Here is a 9726-nt window from a genome sequence, read left to right as displayed (position 1 = left end):
GAATGAGGAATGTGGCTGGGCTTGCCACAATGGACCAATTCCTCCCATTTAGAATTCCAGGGTCCTGCCCTGCCTCAGGGCATCCTTTGGAGTTGGGCTTAGAACGGCATCCCCTGACGCCAAGTCACAACTGCTTATCATTTTGCAAATAGAAATGTAAAAATGTTACCAATGACACTCCAGAGTTTACCCCAGGAAACATGGTGTTTGTCCCCATGTCTCCATGATGAGGAAGCCCACTACTTCCTATATCCCTTCTTACTGTGCAGCCCACTTCTATAACAGTAATAACAATGTCACCCACCGGAAGTGAAGGGAATGATGGTGTGTGTCTTTGCCACAAATCCTAGTATTAACCAAATTCAACCTGTGCAAACATGTGTGATTTGGCAATTCACTTCTTGTCTTAAGCCTGCTGCCTTAACTACTTGGAAAAAGATTACATGGCTCAGAAAATGTGGAAAAGAATGTTCATGGTGGTAATGTCCTCCATAGCAATGCTGGGAGCAGCTGGTATGTGGCCAAGAGCAGATGTGTGCAGTTTGATGTCTGTAGGTGAATGTGGACTGCTTCCCACTTAATGTAAAATGATCTCTGACAATGAAACTAAATTGCTGTATTCACCATCATATAGAAATGTCAGAAACAGGCAAAACTAAAAGGATACCACATGGTGTGATTAAAACTAGAGGCCAGACAGCCCAGCAGAGATGGAGAAAACATATCTGAGAATCTCCTTTGTGGGGAAGGTGGGCTGCACTTGGGAGGGTCTGGAACTTCTAGAACACCAGAGGAGTTCTGTTTTTCACATCAGTATTTGTACACGTGAGCTCCTGTTTTACTGTTTTTATACATAGTTACGTGGTCATCATAAGCAAGCCTCTGGCAGATGTACATAATAGCTAATGAGACGCCACCTGACTAATCACAACCCTGATTAGTTCAAGCTGTGTTTTTCAAATGAGCGTTGCAGAGTCAGCAAGCATCACTGAGGTGCCCGTTTTCATTAAGTATTTTCCAGTTACTAGGTGCAACTGTGCAGACCAAGTGTTAACAAAAAGTAGTAACCAATATTGGCCTAGAACTTGTGGCTTGGAAGGTCCATGACCAATCCTGCCCCAGCCTCTCCCAATTTTCATTACACCCAAATATCAGATGACACCGAGGCCTCAGATGGACAAAGTTTCAGTATTTGTATGAGGTTCAAACTGCTTTTCACATACTCAGGCACCCTCAAGCACCTATCTGTGCGTGGTATGGGTACCCATGTACACAGGTACATACGGCTGTGCATACATGTGGAAATGTATTGTTATGATTGTTGTAATAAAAAGCTGAAAGGCCAATAGCTAGGAAGAGTTTAGGTGGGACTTCTGGGACAGAGATGACTCTGGGAAGAAGAAAGGTGGAGTTGCCAGCCAGACACAGAGAGGAAACGGGACGTGCAAGATGGGCTAGAGTTGAAAGCTACATGGTATAATATAGATTAATAAAAATATGGGTTAATTTAAGTTATGAGAGCTAGCTAGGAATAAGCCTAAGCTATAGGTTGAGCTTTCCTAATTAATAAGAAGTTTCTGTCTCATTATTTGGAAGCTGGCTAGTGGGACAGAGAAAGACTCGCTACATATGGTGTCCAACATGGGGGCATGTATTTCCACATAGGATCTGAGAAAGTTTTTTTTTTTTTTTTTTAAAGTTCCAAAAATGCAAGCATGGAGCCAGATACAGCTTCCCAGTCCTATTGTCTCTCAGGTGGGCTGTGGCATACAGAGACAAGGCTTCTGGTGACTGTTTGTGGGCTGGAGCCAGCTGCCAGCACCATGCGCTAAATTGAGATGCACAGCAGCTGACATGGCAGTTTAAGATTTGTCTCACACAATTAGAGAACGTGGTAGGCACACAATAAAGCCAGGTCCAGACCCAGAAAAACCTCTAAACAGATACACTGTGCTTGAAAATGTGCTTAGATGCTGAAGAAAGAAAAGAAAATTGGGTATAGACAGTCATAGAAGAATAAATAGTTTAAAAACAATTAAGTCTTTAAAGAGAGAGTAAAGTAATATGAAAGGAATAAGCCATATAAAGATGGGAAATACACAGGGTGTCTAGTCCTGTATAGTGTTTTGTTGATTTTGAATTTTTTTTTTTTGCAGGAGAAACCTTTATTAACGTATGAGCCAAAAAATCAAACAAATGGTCCAGTGAGCTTTTTTTTTAATTTTTAAAATGCTAATGAACAAAAAACAATAGCTGTTTAGAAATATTGGACTACAGAAACTGCTAAACTGTAAAATTGTCTTGGCTTCAGAGTGGAAGTTGTTACGGGAGAGGTTATGGTTTTGTTTCCATAGGAAATGAAATGCTATGGACTCCTTTAAAGTTAATCATGATTAGATTTGATTGGGGGAGACTTCCTGAAAATCTTGGCTACAGACATAAAAAAAAGACTACAGAACAGGTAATGTATATGCTGACCCCTCTACTATGGGAACAGCTCTGAGACTGGATGAGACATGAAAAAATCTTGTTGGCTATGGAGTCCTCATGACTTATTATAGCATGCTATTCTTTCATATGACATGGATAGAGGTTTGGTTATACAGTCCAAACAAACTTATAAAGTTAACAGATTCATTTTACCTGCTCAAACATAAAACAAAAAATCTTTAACTGACTCGTGCACACCACACATTCCATACTTGTGTTAATACAGATATGTATGTTACCTTTAAAAGTTTGTGTGTTTTCAGAAAAAAAGGACCAGATACCAATGAAGACAAGTAGCCTAGATGATCCAGCCTCTGTTACAGTTTCCTCAAAATTCTGCATCCAAAACAACTTCAAAGTTGCTAGTTGAAATGGTCCAGCTGTTAGTTAATTGTGCTCTTACCCTGCAAGGAAATGTCACGAAACACGACAGAATCCGCTAATAAGAGTTTTATTAAAGATAAAGGGACAGAGAGTGCGCAGGCCTGTGGGAGAGACACGTGTGTGGAGAAGAAGAAGGAACCGGGAACATGGCGCCGGATTTCAGAGTTGTGGGAGCTCACAGTGGGCCATCATGACTTTGCCATGCTTGTGGAGTCAGGATGTGGGCACCAGGAAGTTGTCTGAATCCTCACATGAAAGTCAGAGAGGGTACAGATGTAGACAGTGGCTATGTATGTGTATGAAGTAATGAACAATTTTTAGGACTGTAAGAGACTTTGGTGGGAACAGAGTTGGATGACTAGGAGGTGTCCTTCCAAAGTCAATACAGGACTCTTTCTGAAGTATCCTGGTTTTCTGTGGTGTCCTGTGAACTATGGGAGGTCCAAACAGTTGGAGGGCCCCAGGAACAAGATCTTTACCTCATGCCATCTCTTCTTCCTTAGGATTTCCTACAGGTGGACCTAGTGAAGTGCAGGGAGGGCTCAGGCGGGTGGGGCAGGGGTGAGGGCTTGAACTTATAAGTTCTTCCTCAGAGAACTGAGCTGTGCATCTGTTTTCTGGGCGATCTGTCCTGGCCCCTGTTGTCCTCCTGGGCCTGTGCTCCCCTGACACCTCTCACTGGCTTCTAAAGGACAGATCCCTGGGCTCCTGCTATCAGCTTCTTAGGTGCCATCTTCTTAGGTGTCCCCTGGGTTGTGGTTCCCTTGTCACACCACTGAGGATGCTTGCTCTGTGCCAAACAAGGTTCCTACAGGGACAGAATCCAGAGCAGCACGCCTCCGGAGAGGCATCTAGTGCTTGAGAGGGGTGGGGGTGTCCAGAGGGGGCCAGCCAGGGCTGGGAATTTCATGTGTCATCCAGAGAGTCAGCTGGGAAAGAGGCACTCAGAAGAGGCAGTGACGGAAGTCATGAGGGGACACATGTCACTGGCTGTCACTTTGTGATACTGGGTAGTATGGTGGTAGGTGAGAATGCCCAGGGGATAGCGTGACATGAAAGGGATACCTATTCCTCCCGGGGCCTCTTGCTGGGTCCCCCAAAGGGTGGGGTTGTTGGGTATCCTAATGGCAAATGAAGAGAAGCTGGATCTAGAGACTGAGGCCTGAAAGAGGTGGTGTGAACAGGGTACACTTGTGTCACAATCGTGGGGACAGCCAGGGCAGCACTGGGTGCAGGGAAAAGGAGCCCCTGAGGACCCAGTATCTACCACACAGCCCAGCACTTTCCTTTTCATGCCTGTGTTTCTCAAGCCCCGCCCTGTGACTCTGTGGACATTTCCGTGAATACTGTCTTTAGTGGAGGGCAAGTATCTCAGGGCACTTAACAAAACACCATACTGGGTGATGTAATCATTCAATGCCTCACAATGCTGGTGCTAGAAGTTCAAGACCAAGAAGGTACCAACAATGTTGCTTTGTGCTAGGGTTTTCCCCCTTGACCTTGTAGATGGCCTCTTTTTTCTAGGTTTATCTGTGTCCTCATAGATGGAGACTTCAATGTTTCTGTACCTGTCACTGATATAATAAGATCAGGGATACTTCTTCCTAAGTCTACTGGTCAAACTAGGGTATGTCATCTCAACTAGATACTTAAACTTATTAAATTAAAAATCTGGACTAAGGATCAAATGTCAATAAAAATAAACTTCTTGATTCCCATCAAGCGTAGTGGTAAGAGAACAGGTTCTAGGGGGTGGTATGTCTCAGTTGGTACAGTGTTTTCCTTTGCACCACATGAACGGCATAGTGGTGCATACCTATAGTTTGGGCATTAGAGGCTGGAGGATCAGAAATTCAAGATCATCTTCAGCTATACAGTGGGTTCCATGCCTGCCTGGGACACATGAAGCAGACAAACCGAGGAAGAACCACATGGTGAGTGTGCTGTGCCAGAGACAGACTAACACATGTGTGTCTTTCTGCATTCAGAATTTATTGAATAACAATAAACTCATAAATGCAGCAGTTTAAAAAAAGATTTTATTATTTTTATTTGATGGGTTTGAATATTTGCCTACATGTATGTGTGTGCACCACATGCATGCCTAGTGCCCACGAGGACCAGGAGAGAGCATCAGATTCCATGGAACTGGCATTATAGGCAGTGGTGAGTGCCAAGAACCCAACCCCAGTCTTTTACCTGAGCAGCAAGTTCTCCTAACAGCTGGGTCTCCAGCTGCAACAGTCTTTTTGTTTTATTTTGTTTTGTTTTTCAAGACAAGGTTTCTCTGTGTAGCTTTGGAGCCTGTCCTGGGACTCGCTCTGGAGCCCAGGTTGGCCTCGAACTCACAGAGACCCACCTGCCTCTGCCTCCTGAGTGCTGGGATTAAAGGTGTGTGCCACCACAGCCTGGCCAAGCTGCAACAGTCTTAATGGCAGTCATTTGTCAGATAATTCTCTTTTGATAACCTGGCTGAGGCAAAGGTAGGCTCTTTTATTCTAATCTTAACCACTAGTATCAACTCTTACATCACATAGCAAATTCTGTCTGTCTATATATTTGCATTTATGTGGTTTACAAAATAATTACAAATTAAAGAGGCAAAATTAGAGTTCAAAAAAATCTAAGCAGTGGGGTGATGGATGTGTAATCAGAGTCTTTGTTGGTAAGATAATGGACCCAAGTCCAGCTCCAACAAAGAAGCTGTAGCTGGTGCCACAAGAGAGTCAGGTTTGAGGGCAAAGCTGTGGGGTTGAGTCCAGGTAGGAGGTAAGAATGCAGAACCAGATCAGAGCAAGGATGGTGGGTTCAGGTCTAAAGAGGTGAATGAGTGGATGGACAGAGAGGTAGGCAACTGACTGACGAAGCTAAAGCCCTGGGGACAGTCGGGAATTCTGTGGATCCTTGACAAACACATTGGTTATCAGAGAACAGGTCTGTGTGGGACTATCATCACCCCAGTTCTAGGTCCATCACTTCATGGGGTCCAGGTCTGGTGTGTTTAATCATTTGTTGCACCTGGTTTCTGTGACATACTTTTACCCAAGAGCAAACTTGTCTTCTTTCCTCAAAATGGAGTCAAAAGCACCATTGTAAAACGGAGTCTCTCAGAGCAAGGCACAGCCTGAAAGGCACAGTTTCACACCATGTGGAGTAACTCAGACCTGCTTACAACAAATCTTGACAAACCACATTTACTGCTTTTCGTTTCTTTGATTTTGTAATTTTTAAAAATCCTTGCCTGAAGTGTTAATGGCAAACTGGATACTTAAGATAGCTTAAGAAGGATAGCTTTACCTAACATCTCTGGAAATATTAAGGAATAATTCAATCATAATTGTTTGGATTATGTAAATTAAATAAATGGGAATGCCATAAGTATTTATAAATGAACTTTAAAAATAATTATATTTTATGACTACTTAAGAACAGTTCCCAGGGGCTGGAGAGATGGCGCAGCCGTTAAGATCCCTGGCTGTTCTAGAGGTCCTGAGTTCAATTCCCAGAAACCACACGGTGGCTCACTGCAATGAGATCTGGCGCCCTCTTCTGGCATGCAGGGATACACGCAAACAGAGCACTGTATACATAATAAATAAATAAATAAATAAATAAATAAATAAATAAATAAATAAATATTAAAAAAAGAGCAGTTTCCAGCTGACCCCTTCCCTCCTCCATTCTTTTGTAATTTGAAAGTTTCCAGTAGGCTGAACTGAGAGATAGGGGTTGCTTAGTGTCTCAGTCACTGCTAAGGGACACAGACTACTTAGCATTAATTACCAAGTGCAAGTTGACAATGCATTTTTTGAGTATTTGTATGCTCTGTTCTAAGATGGCATAGGGAACCAAAATGTATGGGTTTCCCCACAAGCACGAGAAGTTGTAATAGGCATGAAAATGTAGTAGGGTGCAAAGAAAATGTGTTTTGATAAGGGAGGATGGGGGAGTTGTTCTTTAGAGGAAAAGAAAGCAATTTTGTTCTGAAGTACACTGGTTGTTCAGAATGAGAAGCAAGAAAAGACGAGGAAAGCAAAAGAGACTACCTCTCAAACCCAGTTAATATAAAAAATGTGTCAAGAGGTTAGAGGGTTCGCAGGAAGGGAGTTGTGTGTGTGCTCAAGAGTAGCTGGATTTACTTCTATGTGGAAAACACCAGGGGAAGCAATGTCTTGGCTATTGTTCTTTCCCTTTGAAACTCTTGTTGAATTTGGCCTGGCTATTGTGACAGTGTCAGAGGTGGGGTTGTTAACAGCGGATTAAGTTGCTAAGAGGAATTCAGCACTTTCCCGTGGAACGGGGTCAATTCTCATTGTTATTGGAGTTATCAGGGTCACAGCATATGGCCTGGCAGCTTTAAGAAGCCAGGCTCAGCTACTTGTCCTTAATATGCCGACTGAACAGGCAAACATTAGAGCAAAGTGGAAAACGTTTATTGATTATGGCCACGTGGGAAGAGGGGCAAAGATGTCCAGTGGTGTCATCCCTTAACTCTCTTTTAGGGTCCAAATCTGAGGGTAATGTTTAACTGGAAGGCAAAAGGTCTGCATAGCTAAGCAGGTCCAGTCAAGGTGTGGTTTTGTCTATCATCATGGTGTAGGCCCCAACTCCTTCCTGAAAGATCCTTTGAGAACTTGTCTTTGGTGTATGCAAGTTCTCTTTCCAGGAGACAGGATCCCCCTCTTGCTAAGATCAAGATCCAGCCCTTTCCTTCTTCCAGAATGAGATTCCTTGGGAAATTCTAATTCCTTGGGGGTCCATTGTTTCAGTAACTTGATTGTCAAAGGAGGCACACAATTGTCCCTTTAAAACATCTGCATTCCTGCCAGGAAGGCTCTATCATGGTCATGAGTGCTCACACCCTTCGAGGCATTATTTACAGGCGAGCAGGTTGGAATAAAACCAGCCACCCACTCTCACGCTCCTTGCCTCTTCATCACTGACGTCATCACTACTTCCCCCTGACATTTATGGTGCTACAAACAACACAAGGCTCTAAATAACCATATTTCCCTTCTAAATTGCCTAGCTTCGGGCATGTGGGTTCAGCGATAGAAATCTAAAGACACAAGCCCTACCATCAAAATCCGTTCTGGTTTTCTCATACTGTCAGTCTATTTTTAATAAAGACTTGTGAGACTTTCCTCCCTCCCTTTTAACCTATGTGAAACTCACCAAGGAAACAAAGCTCTTGTCAAAATATTTTCTTGTGCTTCGTGTTTGCCTTGAGCAAGCACTTAATTACCCAAGAAAATGGAGTCTTGGCGACATTGAACAGTTAGATTTTGTGCTCACCTTGGTGACCTGCTGTTTTTTCCCTCTAAGATTTGTTTTTACTTTATTAAACTTTGTCCCATAATTATCTGTGATCCTATTACATTGTTAGGATCTATTCGTTTCGGATACAATCTATATTGGTTCCTTTTCTCGTCACGTGACAGAAAGCAATGCAAGGAAGGAAAGCTTTATTTGGGCTCGAGTTCTAGGATGCAGCCCATTCTGGCAGGTTCATCATGGCAGGAGGCACTTGAGGCACCTAATCTACATTGTGATGAGAACAGGAGATAAGGGCTGGTCAGGCAGTCAGGAGCCTCAACATAATCTTGTCCTATGCCGGAAGCTGAAAACATCTTTGGTTTTGGGGCCGGAGAGATGGCTCAGTGGTTAAGAGCACTTTCTGCTCTTACAGAGTTTCTAGCCCTCACATCAGCAGCTCACAACCTCCTGTCATTCCAGCCCCAGGGGATCTGATACCTCTGAGCCCTGTGAGCATCCACACACACGTGCACCCCCCAACACACAGACAATTAGAAGTAAAATAAACAGTTAAAGGAAAAATGCTAGGAGGGAGGGCTGATTTTTGTTCATGTTTCTCCCTTTAAATGAGCAGCTGTTTCTAGAGTCTGCATGTGAGGAAGCATTTGGGCATATCATGACTGAGGCAGCTGGACCGATCTGCTGATGTCCCCTCGCATGCTGTACCACAGTGTCTAAAAAAAAAAAAAATCCAATTAAAAGCCCCAGATGAGCAGTTTGATGGTGTCCCATTCTGGGGACTGGCTCCTCCCCATAAGCGGGAGCTTTGCCTTGCCTTGTTTCTTCTTAAGCTCCTAACTATGAGTCTATAATAAAACTCCTTTCTAAACACATCTTCTCATTGTCTGTGAATTCCATTCTTTGAATTTATGAGCTAAGAACCCAGAGATGGGCCACAGAGTTGATGGAAGTTTTGTGTGACCCTGAATATCTGATCTCCTAATTTCCAAATTAAAGCCCATCTGAGCCAAGAGAGCAGCCTCTGTCAACTCAACATTTCCTGTATTGAGTCCACAGTCAGGAAGCAGAAAGAGGTGAATGCTGATACTGAGCTCTTTCTCTTTTTGATGAAGTCCAGGACTTTAACCCATGGAATGGGGGGAGGGTACCCAGTGGGTGGGGTTCCTCACCTCAGTTAATCTAGCATAGAACCCCCTTCATACACATGTCCATGTTACCTGGGCCTGAAGATCTTACTGATCTTTCCACCTCTACAGAAGCCAGTCAAGAGGCAGAGAGGTTGGTGGAGGAGACACTTTTATTCAGCTCTGGGCTTGGGAAAACAAAACGGAGATGTAAGCCTCGCAGGAAAGCAGCTGCTGAAAAGGAAACACCTTCAGGGTCTCTATGGAATAATAGGTTGAAGACGTCCACACCTGAAAGCATCTTCTTGGTAAGGCACAACTCCTTCTTTATAGACTTCTTTTTCTTTCTTCCTTATTTTTCTTCTTTTTTGTTTTTTCTAGACAAGGTTTCTCTCTGTAGCCTCTGCTGTCTGTCCTGGAACTCACTCTGTAGACTAGCCTAGTGATCCGC

The sequence above is a fragment of the Peromyscus leucopus genome, chromosome 10 (genome assembly GCF_004664715.2).
Source record: "Peromyscus leucopus breed LL Stock chromosome 10, UCI_PerLeu_2.1, whole genome shotgun sequence".
Taxonomy (NCBI): Eukaryota; Metazoa; Chordata; class Mammalia; order Rodentia; family Cricetidae; genus Peromyscus; species Peromyscus leucopus.
Note: the sequence above shows the minus strand (reverse complement) of the source record.